At 40.3% G+C, this 12,454-nt stretch overlaps 1 protein-coding gene across 2 annotated transcripts in view; it reads right to left on the minus strand.

Moving 5' to 3' along the window:
• NALCN (sodium leak channel, non-selective) overlaps positions 1-12,454 on the minus strand; it is a 300,944-nt gene that overhangs the window by 74,257 nt on the left and 214,233 nt on the right. The gene's annotated exons all lie outside the window — the stretch shown is intronic.

Below are 12,454 nucleotides of genomic sequence, written 5' to 3' on the forward strand. Positions count from 1 at the left end.
AGACGCACTCCCCAAACTCAGCTTCCTAGTTGCAGAAGGTGATTGGTGGCACGTATAGAGGAGCCAGAGAGGGTGGGAAAGGGGCAGAGGCAGAGGACAGAAGCACAGCAGCCTGGAAAGATTCAGGACCAGGAAGGGTAGTGCAGACCACGGACAGTGCTCAGACAAAGCCCTATTCATTTTGATCAACAGATTAGATTTACTGAGTCCTTAGTATGATTTTAGTGACTACTGGAGATAAAGAGTTCCTTAGAATCTGAGGTCTTGCTTACCAGACTCCAAAAGCCCAGTTATACAGTAAGTCTTCTATATACAAATGAGTTCTGTTCTGAGAGTGTGTTTATAAGTCCAATTTGTTCATAAGTCCAACAAATTTGGACTATGTCCATAGTCAAAGCTGTGGTTTTTCCAGTGGTCATGTATGCATGTGAGAGTTGGACCATAAAGAAGGCTGAACACCAAAGAATTGAGGCTTTTGAACAGTGGTGTTGGAGAAGACTCTTGAGAGTCCCTTGGACTGCAAGGAGACCAAACCAGTCAATCCTAGAGGAAATCAGTCCTGCATATTCATTGGAAGGACTGATGCTGAGGCTGAAGCTCCAATCCTTTGGCCACCTGATGCAAGGATTCAACTCATTGGAAAAGACCCTGATTCTGAGAAAGATTGAAGGCAGGAGGAGAAGGGAGTGACAGAGGATAAAGTGGCTGAATGGCATTACTGACTCAGTGGACATGAGTTTGAGCAAGCTCTGGAAGATGGTAAAGGACAGGGAGGCCGGGTGTGCTGCAATCCATGGGGTCACCAAGAGTTATACACGACTGAGCAACTGAACAACAATCAACAAAGTTAGCTGAGGCCCCCCTCTAACACAATCGGCTGTATTGTACCGTACTGTAATAGGTTTATAATACATTTCACACAAATATTACATAAAAAACAAACAAGCACAAAAAATAAAGAGAACACTTTTAATCTTTACAGTATAGTACCATGAAATGTGGGGCTTCCCCAATAGCTCAGTGCTTAAGAATCTGCCTGCAATGCAAGAGATCCAGGTTTGATCCCTGGGTTGGGAAGATCCCCTGGAGGAGGGCATGGCAACCCACTCCAGTCTTCTTGCTTGCAGAATCCCATGGACAGAGGAGCCTGGTGGGCTATAGTTCATGGGGTCTCAAAGAGTCAGACATGAGTGACGCTACTGAGTGTGCACACACACACCTTGAAAAGCACAGTAGTGCGGTACACCAGCTGGCATACGGGACTGGCATCGAGTGAACAGGCAAGAAATAAGATACTGCACCACTGTGCTCTACCTAGTCTTGACAGCAAGGCACAGAAAAGCGCAGTCACTTGTAAAGGATGCACACGCCCGACAATGTCCACCAGACCCGTGAGTTAACGTGCGTGACTGGGTATGGGAACACACGTTCACATCTTTGAAAGTTTGCAACTTGAAGGTTTGTATGTAGGGGAGTAACTGTGAAGAGAAGGCTGTGACACATGAGATTATCAGAAAAAAGCAGGACACAGTAGTTACTCAAGCGTTAGGTGATATGCAGGAAAGATGTAGGAAAGATGAGAAGGGGTGGTAAGGTTCTGGGTGGGGGAGAGCTAGGCGTGTCTGAAATAGTTAGCAAAGACTCGAATGAAGAAGTAGAAGTCATACTAGGCCTGGAGGCTGGTTGAGATTTCTACAGGCAAAGGAGGCAGTGGGTAAAGGACTCAAGTTGGAAATGTGTGCACAGGGCAGATTAATTTGGTGCAAACTATCCGTTTAAGTGCTGAGTCAGGTGGTCCTTCCAGCAAGGCGAGTGGAGGAAATACTATAAGGCACCATGTGTTCCAAACAAAGTTGAGGGAAGACGATCAAGCAGGAGACTGAACAACTCTGTATTCAGAGAAAGACAGACCACCCAGGGTCTGCTGAACAAAAGATGACTAACTTGAGGTGCAAAGTCACAGGGCCCCAGGCTGCGGACAAACCCAGAAACAGATGCGGTCATGTCAACCCACACGGCCACATGGCCAGAGCTGGGAAGAGCTGGTCATCCCAGCACAAGTGACAACCTGCAGGACGTCACCATAAGCAACAGGACTTTCCTACATCACGGCAGGCCCGTCATGAAGGGAAGGACCACTGAACACACCGGCAGTTTCTCTCATGTGAGGACAGCCAGTATACTCATCTGTTCTCAATAATGAAAAATGGAGCTGGTTTCATTATTCACTAGAACTCTTGGGAGAATAAATTAACGTATAGACAAGGAAACAAGAATGGAAGTCATTTTGTTGAAAAGTTACATTTTCAGGGTAACACACAAAAGCCCGCTTGCCGTGATCAAATCATAAAGCTTTCTTACATTTTATCCCCTCGACTGACAAGTGACTTTGGGCATTGATTTAACAGCACATCTCCTTAGGAACATTGAGTGGAGTCCCTTTGAAGACAGCAGACTCAGTGAAAGGTGTTCACACAGTCACGAAAGGGCCCAGGCCGTGGCTGTGTCTTTCCCTTAGTGTAAGATGATGGCCTGAACGCAATCACCCAGCTACAGGCCCTGTACCAGGGCAGCTGACACTTAACACAGTGCTCTTCATGTTGGGAGACACCTTCGCAGAAACTGGGGACAGTACCTGTTCTATTGTTTATAAAATTATTTCTGCACTGCCTGTAATTTCTAAAGAAAAGTGAGAGTGCTAGTCACTCAGTCGTGTCCCACTTTGTGACCCCATGGACTGTAGCCCGCCAGGCTCCTCGTCCATGGGATTCTCCAGGCAAGCATACTGGAGTGGGTTGCCACTTCCTTCTCCAGGGGATCTTCCCAACCCAGGGGTCGAACCTTGGTCTCTGCATTGCAGGCAGATTCTTTACTCAGATTCTGAGTCACCAGGGAAGCCCAAAGGTTTCTAAATGATTTCTAAAGAGCCTCCAGATCTCCCTGTCCTACTCTTGAACTGAACAAAACAGAATTTTTTTTTTTAATTGGAGTACAGTTGCTTTACAATGTTGTGTTAGTTTCTGCTGTACGGCAAAGTAAATCAGCTATACGTATACATATATCCCTTCCTCCTTGGATTTCTTTCCCATTTAGGTCACCACAGGGCATGGAGTGGAGTTCCCTGTGCTGTACAGTAGGTCCTTATTACTTATCTATTCTATACATAAAAGTGTCAGAATACATTTCTAATTCATACCAAGGAGTCGCTGAGAACTGATTTTATAACTAACATCAGAATAAACTGGAAGTATAAATACTGTAATAGAATAAATTCAATTCAACTTTGGGAGATTCTTGACAGAAAAAAGATACCTAGATCTTCTATAGATACAGATGTAGAGAATTACATAGATCTGTGTAGGTATCTATACCTGTTAGCCTTGATATGTATTTATAAACTGTTGTTTCTTTCTGCAAATAAAGAAGGCCTATATAGGGATGATCTAGTTATTTGATTTCTTTAGTAAAGCCCTGCACAGTTCTTTCAGCCAAGGACAGGCCCTAAGCATCGGGAACTCAGAGCCACGCTGCTGTGCAGTGCCCTCTTCTGGCTGCAGGAGATACTGACAGGCACCTGAAATAATGAAAACCAGCCGAGTGTTTTTGGAATAATGCTTGTCTGCAGTTATGTTTTTTAGAGGGTCTTTCAGGAAAGGCTCATGGGCACAATATTACTTACATCATACATTACTTACATTCTTACATCTTGAAAGTCAGTTTTCTTAGTTATTAAAAAACCTAGATCACATACACCCTCTCTGACCATCCTATATGTCACTCTATTTTCTTCTGACACAAAGCATTGTTACTGAAAAGGCTGATGGGAATCTAAATGTTCTTTTCTTTTTCATAAACAAATAATCACTTGTTTTTTGGAGCTAGATTTTTTTTTTTAATTTAAGATTCTGTAATTTTTCTGGAATAGGTCTTATTTCTGGTCATTCATGATTGATGTTTTTGGATAAATGATGTATGCTTTCAACACATACTTTCAAATCTTCGTGTATTTCAGAAAATGTGAGTACTTCTTCTATTCTGGTGCTTTGGCTTTCCTCTTTTGGGACTCCTAAGATACAGAGGTAGGACATGTTTTACTTTCTTCAGTCTGCCATTTTCTTTTAAATCATTTCAATCTCTTTCTTCATTTTTTCCTGATTTCTTACAACTGCCACTCCTTAACTTTCTTTTTCTCTTAAAGCATCAACTGATGTATGCAATCAGGTTATGTTCCTTCTAATTTAGCATTCATTGCTTTTATTTACAGTTCTTTCCTGAGTCCTAGCACCTTACGTATGAAGTTTTTTTTTTTTTTACCTCATTGTGATAAGAAAAGATCCTTGGAATGATGTCAATTTTTTTGAATTTACCAAGGCTAGATTTATGTAAGCCTCTACTTTTTTACACACATTCAGGGTTGAGTTAAAAACTGATGAAAAAGCAAAAAGCTACTTGTCCTTGTAAACTTTTCATTTTGACTTCTGACAGAGTTCATAGAGGATAAGATGGCTGGATGGCATTACCAACTTGATGGACGTGAGTCTGAATAAACTCCTGGAGTTGGTGATGGACAGAGAGGCCTGGCATGCTGCGATTCATGGGGTCACAAAGAGTTGGACACAACTGAGCGACTGAACTGAACTGAACTGATAAGATAACTGCTTATGATCACAAATAGGACAGATGATTACTTTTCTTTTTTTTTCTTTTTTTTTAAATTTTATTTTATTTTTAAACTTTACATAATTGTATTAGTTTTGCCAAATATCAAAATGAATCCACCACAGGTATACATGTGTTCCCCATCCTGATCCCTCCTCCCTCCTCCCTCCCCATACCATCCCTCTGGGTCGTTCCAGTGCACTAGCCCCAAGCATCCAGTATGGTGCATGGAACCTGGACTGGCATCTCGTTTCATACATGATATTTTACATGTCTCAGTGCTAGAAGTTTTCTAATTCTTACTTAGGTTTCTCTCCTAACCTTATGCGATATGTAACATCTTTTCACTTAATTTACAATGGCACAGTTTGAGCTCATTGTGAGTGTCCTTATGGCAGCTTTCGTGGTCCACAGGACAGACTTCTCTTCCTCATAATCTTATACTTGTAACTTTTAACTTGTAATCTTTTACTTGTAACTTTTTTATGGAACTTGACTTTGATGATTTTTGGTTGCTCATTTTCAGGCAAAACTTGTTTTCCTATATTTCCAGTATTTCTCTCCTAATTTCAGGGCTTCCTCTTCTGTATGTAAATAGGGATCAAACGAGGCAGCTTTATTTCTGGGATTTCCTGGTTGTTTCCACTCCCTCCTGCCAGCACCAACTTTTTCTGAGGCTGCATTCTCCTTGACCACTCTTGTTATTTTTGAGCCCACTCCTGGATGTTTTCCTTCAGTGTGGAAGGAAGAGGGTATCTGCCTGTTCCCAGAAGCATCTGATGCCCTGTAACTAACCTTGGCTTCCTCCCTACAGACACCAATATCTCGCGTTACTAACTGAATGTTTGTGTCTCCCAAATTCTTACGCTGAAGTCCTCACCCCAGTGTGACGCTATTAGAAGAGAAGCCTTTGGATGGCAATCAGGTTTAGATTAGGTCATGAAGATAAAGTGCCTAAGAGGGGATGAGTGTCCTTATGAGACCAGGAAAAGATGTTCTTCCTTTTTCTACTAGGTGAAGACACAGCAAGAAAGCAAACACCCGTGACTCAGGAAAAGGAGCAAACGCTGACTTTGCCGACACCTTGATCTTGGTTCCCAGCCTCTAGAGCTGTGAGAAATAAATGTTTGCTGTTTAAGCCCCCCAGTCTGTGGTATTTTGTTATAGCAGCTCAAACAGACTAAGGCACCATTCAAAACATGTGGCTCTCAGTTTGTGAACCTGCTTTTTCCCAGAGTTCGTGGCTTACCTTGGTTTGTTGTAAGTATTGTTTATAGACTTTGGTGCATTATATAGGCATTCTGTTTATTTTCCTATGGGAATTACAGGAGATTAAGAAACTATGCCAATGTCTCTGTCACTTTCCCAGAAGGCTCCTTAATTTTCCCTTGTTGAATTTTGCAGATTTATCACTTCTATTAGTCTTTTTAAAGAACACAGTTCTATTGACACTTTTATTGATTCTTTTTCTCCTTTTCAATTAGTGTCTGCTTTTAGCTTTATTATCTCTCCTCTGCTGCCTTACTGTGTTGCTGGTTGATTCTTTTCTAAACACTTGAGTTAAATACTTGGAAGGTTAATGTCAGCACTTATTCCTTTACTTACTTTATTCAAGGCCATGATTTTTCCTCTAAAAATGCCTTTAGTTCTCACAAAGTTTGATATATACAACATGCATTATTTTTCAGTTCTAGAAGCTTTTTTTTCCATTGTGGTTTCCTCCATACTCCCTCAGTTATTTGGAAGTGGTTTTAAAGTTTCTAATGTGTGGGTGTTTTGTTTGTTTTTTTTTTTTGTAGTCGTTATTTAGTTTCTAACTTTATTATATGTTGGCCAAATGATGCCTAACATACTGATTTGGTTTCTCTTCAGAATTCCTTCAAAGGGTAGTAAATGGTCATGTTCTGTAAATCATTCATGTGTTCTTGAATCAGAATGCATATTCTTTAGTCACTGAATGAAGAACTGTATAAATGGTCATAACACGAAACTGGTAAACTGTATATTTCAAATCCATTAAATCCTTATTCATTTCTTTGGCTCTTTGATCATATGGTGAGGTACTATATTACATATTTTAAACTTAATCTTCAAATTAATCCTCATAGGTAGGTATTATTATCTCTCTTTCTTTATCTCTCTCTCTTTTTATTTTTTAACAGATGAGAGATCTGAGGTTCACAAAAATTAGGTTCTCTAAGGTTACTCAGATAATAGATTGCAGAATTATGAATAGAGTTCTGGATTGGACAGTTTTTTACTATATCATGATGTCTATGCGAAATATCATATTATTTTAAAAGTATTTACAAAGCAGTATTAAATAAAAGAAAAATTAAAAAGCATTTTGAAAACTCTACTGTAATAAAACATTGTTTGCTTGAGTTGAAAGAATTCGTTTACGAGTACAACGTGCTCTTACTTGTCCCAACGCCTAATGCAAAATCTTAACGAGCCAAATTCTTCCTTTCCTCTATGTAAGCATAATTGATCTTTCAGAATAACAACCATGAAGCATTAAAAGAGATCAATGACCTTTCTAACCCATTAGAGTCAGGATGGTTTACCGGATTTATATTTCACATTTACTGAATCTTAAAATCAGGGATCCGTCACAACTTTTAGCTAATTGGAACATTAATTCAATTTATTTAATCGACTGGAAGTAAACACAGGCCTATCAGGGAATGTTAGATTCCTCTGGGGCGCTCCTTGCTTATATCTGAAGAACATTATTTCACTGTAGTAACCTTCAAAATGGAGCCACTCATATTTATTTGAGAAAGAAACCCACAAATATTATAACATTCAACTAGCTTTTCTGTTTTGGAATTGTCAACAATACATTTCTGTTGCTAAGCGGGAAAAAGTTTGAGAGGCCTTAGTTTTCTTTTCTCACTTTGAAAATGTTGACAGATTGATATTAAGTGGGAAAGCATTTATAAAAACACATCCATTAGCCCCAAACCATGGTCCAATGAGCAAGCCTTGATGAATGTCATTCTGCGGGAAGAGTGTAGTATAATTATTGTAATGAACCACTTTATTGAACAAGTCTCCTACATAAAATATAGTAATTGGAAATAAGCAATTACTTAAAATTATACAGGTTGAAGGTGGTATCTCATTTATCTGTATTTGAATTTTTCATGCACCTGTGAACTGAAAATTAATCCCAAAGTGCATATGACAGATCCTGTGCACGGCAAGATGTTTCTTTCCATAAAATAAACTTATTTGTAGAATCGACATTATGCTTAGAAAGGAAAAAATAAAATTAAAGGTGACTAGTGTCAGTGGTAGCAATGTTAAAAGAGACCTATTACAATGTATATAAAGGTGAATATCATTGTACTAGCAAGTCAGGAAGGTTTGAAAAATGTCTTAAATGCGACTTTTGTAAAAAGGAGGCTTTAGATGATGGGTCAAGATTTCTGATTTTAAGTTATTTCAATAATGTAAATTCTGAATCTCAAGAAAACAACAGGCATGAAAGTTAGAATATACACATAGATGTATGTGGACAGAATTGGGCTTCCCTGGTGGCTCAGTGGTGAAGAATTCAGCTGGCAATGCTGGGGACTTGGGTTTGATCCCTGGGTTGGGAAGATCCCCTGGAGAAAGAAATGGCAACCCACTCCAGCATTCTTGCCTGGAGAATTCCATGGACAGAGGAGCCTGGTGGGCTACAGTCTATAGGTTCGCAGAGTTGAACATGACTGAAGTGACTTCGCACACCTGCATGCACAATATATAGTGCTAACTAGTAATAAAACACAGTATATGCTGGGTAGATTTAGATTATACAGGTAAAAGCAAAATGATTTCATGGCTATTTTATATATATATATATATATATATATATATATATATGTATATATATATGAACTCCAGGAGTTGGTGATGGACAGGGAGGCCTGGCGTGCTGTGATTCATGGGGTCGCAGAGTCGTACACGACTGAGCGACTGAACTGAACTGATGCACACACTCATATAAACAGAAAGACAAAGACTGAAAATCTGTAGAGACTTAAAAAGATGAGTGGATTTATGATTCTGGGAGAAAATGCCAGATGCTTTTACCCAAACAGCTGTTTGTGAATTTAAAACCCACGGCACTCTGATAGTAGAAGGAACAGCCCTTGGTATCCTATTACAATTCAACTGTATTTGAACTTCAGAGCCAAAGAACAAGAATGTCAGCAGGAGCACCAACTATAACACATTGAGACTTCAAGGAATATAAAATTTGTAAGGACAACGATACTCAAAAGGGAAGAATATTTTAAAAGTACAGCAAAATGTAGATTTCAAAGGTAGGTTTCGTTTCAGTGTCAGCTCTCTCAAACCTGTTGTGGAGCCTGTACTGAGAATACTTGATCAAAGTCTTTCTATATTATGTATAATATAGATTGATTAACTTTTTAAAAAAGCTTTTTATTTATTTATTGACCTTTAGTTGGAGCATGTGGGATCTAGCTCCCTGACCCAGGATCAAACCCGGGCCCCCTGCATTGGGAGTGCAGAGTCTTAGTCACTGCACCACCAGGGAAGTCCTTTTAGGCTGATTTACATTTGATCCCAAATAAATATGCATGAAGGGCTTCCAAGGTGGCTGAGTGGTAAAGAATCTGCCTGCCAAAGCAGGAGACGCGGGTTTGATCTTGGGTCAGGAAGATCCCCTGAGAAGGAAATGGCAACCCACTCCAGTATTCTTGCCAGAGAAGTCCCATGGACAAGGGAGTGTGGTAGACTACAGTCCACAGGGTCTCAAAGAGCTGGACACGATCGACTGACTAATGCACACACAGGTGGATTACGGTCCATGGGGTTGCAAAAGAGTCTGACACAACTTAGCGACAATACAACAAGGAATGCAAACAAATTACATGTAATTCCAAACCAAACGTGATCACACAATTATTCTGCAAAAAAAGAAAATCAATGATAGAGAATCCCTACTCTCATGTTAGCTGAAAGCAGGAACATGTGTTTTTGATCCAGGACTGAGCACGCTGCATATAAAAGTCCCTAAGAAATGACTGTCAAGTAAATAGCATGCATACAAATGCAACTGCATTTTAATTTGAGTTCAAAAACGTACTGCAAAGATCAATAAAAATGGGGGAAAAAAGTTTCCATTTAATTGGTGCATTTTTTTTGCTTGTTTGTTTCCTTTCCATTACTATTGTGAATACGTGGGCAATCAATTATCTACTAAAGCCTTCATATGCTACAGAGAAAACTGGCAGGGTTTTCATATTGGCTTTGATGAACACGCTTCTTCCCTCCCCGGGACCATACTACTTTGTATCCTTGTGATAAGGCCCCTGCTTAGTGGTAGCATCATGCTCTGTCCCAGTCTTCTCCCAGAGAGGTTTGAATGGCACTACAGAGTTGCTAAGCTATTATTTTAGAAAATTCTTTCAGAGTAAAAGCCAGAAAGATGAAAACAGGCTATTCTCTCTTTTTTTAAAGTGAGTTAACGTTCACCACGGAAATTATAGATCAGGCCGAGTATGTGCGGAGTTACTGGAACAAATCATTGAACACTCTATAATCATGTAGAAAATTATAAAATGCAGGATGGCAATCAACCAGTCTTTGTGAACAGTAAACCTTTCTAGAACAACTTAATTTACTTCTCGAGAGGCAAAGGCGCTGGGTAGGCAATGCGGGTAGCAAATGAAATATCATCAAAAATCAGACTTTAAAAAAATCAGATTCATGGACAATGAGAAAAATAAATCAGTAACTAATATATTGTGCTCAACTAGATTGCTACCTCTTAAGGTTAATTTAAGTAAAAGTAAAGTTTCTTGGTTGATGACTGTAAGTGCACTTGCTGAATCTGACTTCATGGCATGGTTTAATTACAGTAACTTTTTTCTCTTGTTTCTTTTTAGGCCACTCTGTGCAGCTTGTGAGAGCTTAGTTCCCCAACCAGGGATGGAACCTGGGCCCTGGCAATGCAAGCACTGAGTTCTAAGCAATGGATCACTAGGGAATTCCCTAAAGTAGCCTTTCTTATCCAATGTGATAGGCACATCATATACTATGCCAGGTATGATGCTAAGCATTTAACATATAATTATTTAATTCTTGTAACAAACCTTAAGAATAACAACGATCTCTGTTTTTTAGATAAGAGTTGGCACTTACATCACATAATCAGTATTACTGGTCTTTATGACTGTTCTATTTTGCTTCTCACCAGCAGATATGCTATCCATTATCTTTCCAAATACTTCCTTCTGCCTGGAGCACCTACTTCTTCTATTGCTCAATCTTCCTTCTCTGGTAGGAAGGATTATATACCTTCATTCTGGAGAAGGACACGGCAACCCACTCCAGTGTTCTTGCCTGGAGAACCCTGTGGACAGAGGAGCCTGCGTCTATGGAGTCGCACAGAGTTGGACTTAGCATACATGCATGCATTGGAGAAGGAAATGGCAACCCACTCCAGTGTTCTTGCCTGGAGAATCCCAGGGACAGAGCAGCCTGGTGCGCTGCCATATGGGGTCGCACAGAGTCGGACACGACTGAGGCGACTTAGCAGCAGCAGCAGCATACCTTTATCCATTCATACGTGTTTCTCCACATCAGACTAAAAGATTCTAAAGGGCATAGTTCAAGGGCACAGTTCCCGTCTGATTCACTGTTGAATTCCCATAGCCCATAGGAGTGCCATACGAGTAACAGGCTTTCCATAAATGCTTGTTGAAAGACTGAGTGAATCTTGAAGTCTTATAGAAATGAAAATGGTAAACGAAATACAGTAATTACTTTTTTTCACTTTCCTCCCCATTTGTACATGTGTTAGCTATTGATTATGAAGGCTTATTGTGGAAATTTCTATGTGTTTAGCAGAAGACAGCAGATGTTATCTGCTGTTGGAGAAATAAATCCTCACTCTTTATCACACGGGTTCCAGTGACTGTTCTGGGAAGTGCAGAACCACAAGGTGACGGGGACAGCCCTCATCTCTCCGTCTGTCTCGTGCTGATGTGACTCTGGGATGTGCCCTCGTGTTCCCCAGACACGCGGTTCTGACCCCAGAAGAGGCGCCCCAGCCGAGGCTGAAGTCAGAAGGATCAGAGAGGTCCATCAAAGACAGTATCTCAGATCCAGCCATGGTGGAGGCCTTGACTTTGATGAGATGACTCACTTCTGAGCGCTGAGCGGGTTGCTCTTACTAACAGGTCTCCCAGAAAGCCAAGTTCACGTCTCAGTTTATTGCTATTATTATTAACAAACACTCTACTTAGAAAATAGAGGGTTTAATTTCAATAATTTGTTGTTGTTCAGTCAGTAAGTTGTGTCCAACTCTTTATGACCCCATGGACTGCATCACACCAGGCTTCCCTCTCCTTCTCTATCTCCTGAAGTTTGCTCAGATTTATGTCCATTGAGTTGGTAATGCTATCTAATTATCTCATCCTCTGTCGTCCCCTTCTCCTCCTGCCTTCAATCTTTTCCCAGCATCAAGGTCTTTCCCAACTAATCAGCTATTCCCATCAGGTGGCCTAAGTATTGGAACTTCAGCATCAGTCCTGCCAATGAATACTCAGGGGTGATTTCCTTAGAATTTCAATAATACAGAGGGAAAAAATGAGTAGAAAACTGCTACCTGATTTTCTACTGCTTGCAAACTAGAAAGAATCCTTCAAGATCTGCAGGTTTATCCTTTAATTAGGAAGGAAGGGAACCCCTTGAAGATTCCCATGGGGGTGTAGGGGAAAGGGAAGGGGAAGAGATGTGGGGATTGGCACTTGGGAACCCATTTCTATGGGGT

This window comes from Bos javanicus, chromosome 12 (assembly GCF_032452875.1).
Source record: "Bos javanicus breed banteng chromosome 12, ARS-OSU_banteng_1.0, whole genome shotgun sequence".
NCBI lineage: Eukaryota > Metazoa > Chordata > Mammalia > Artiodactyla > Bovidae > Bos > Bos javanicus.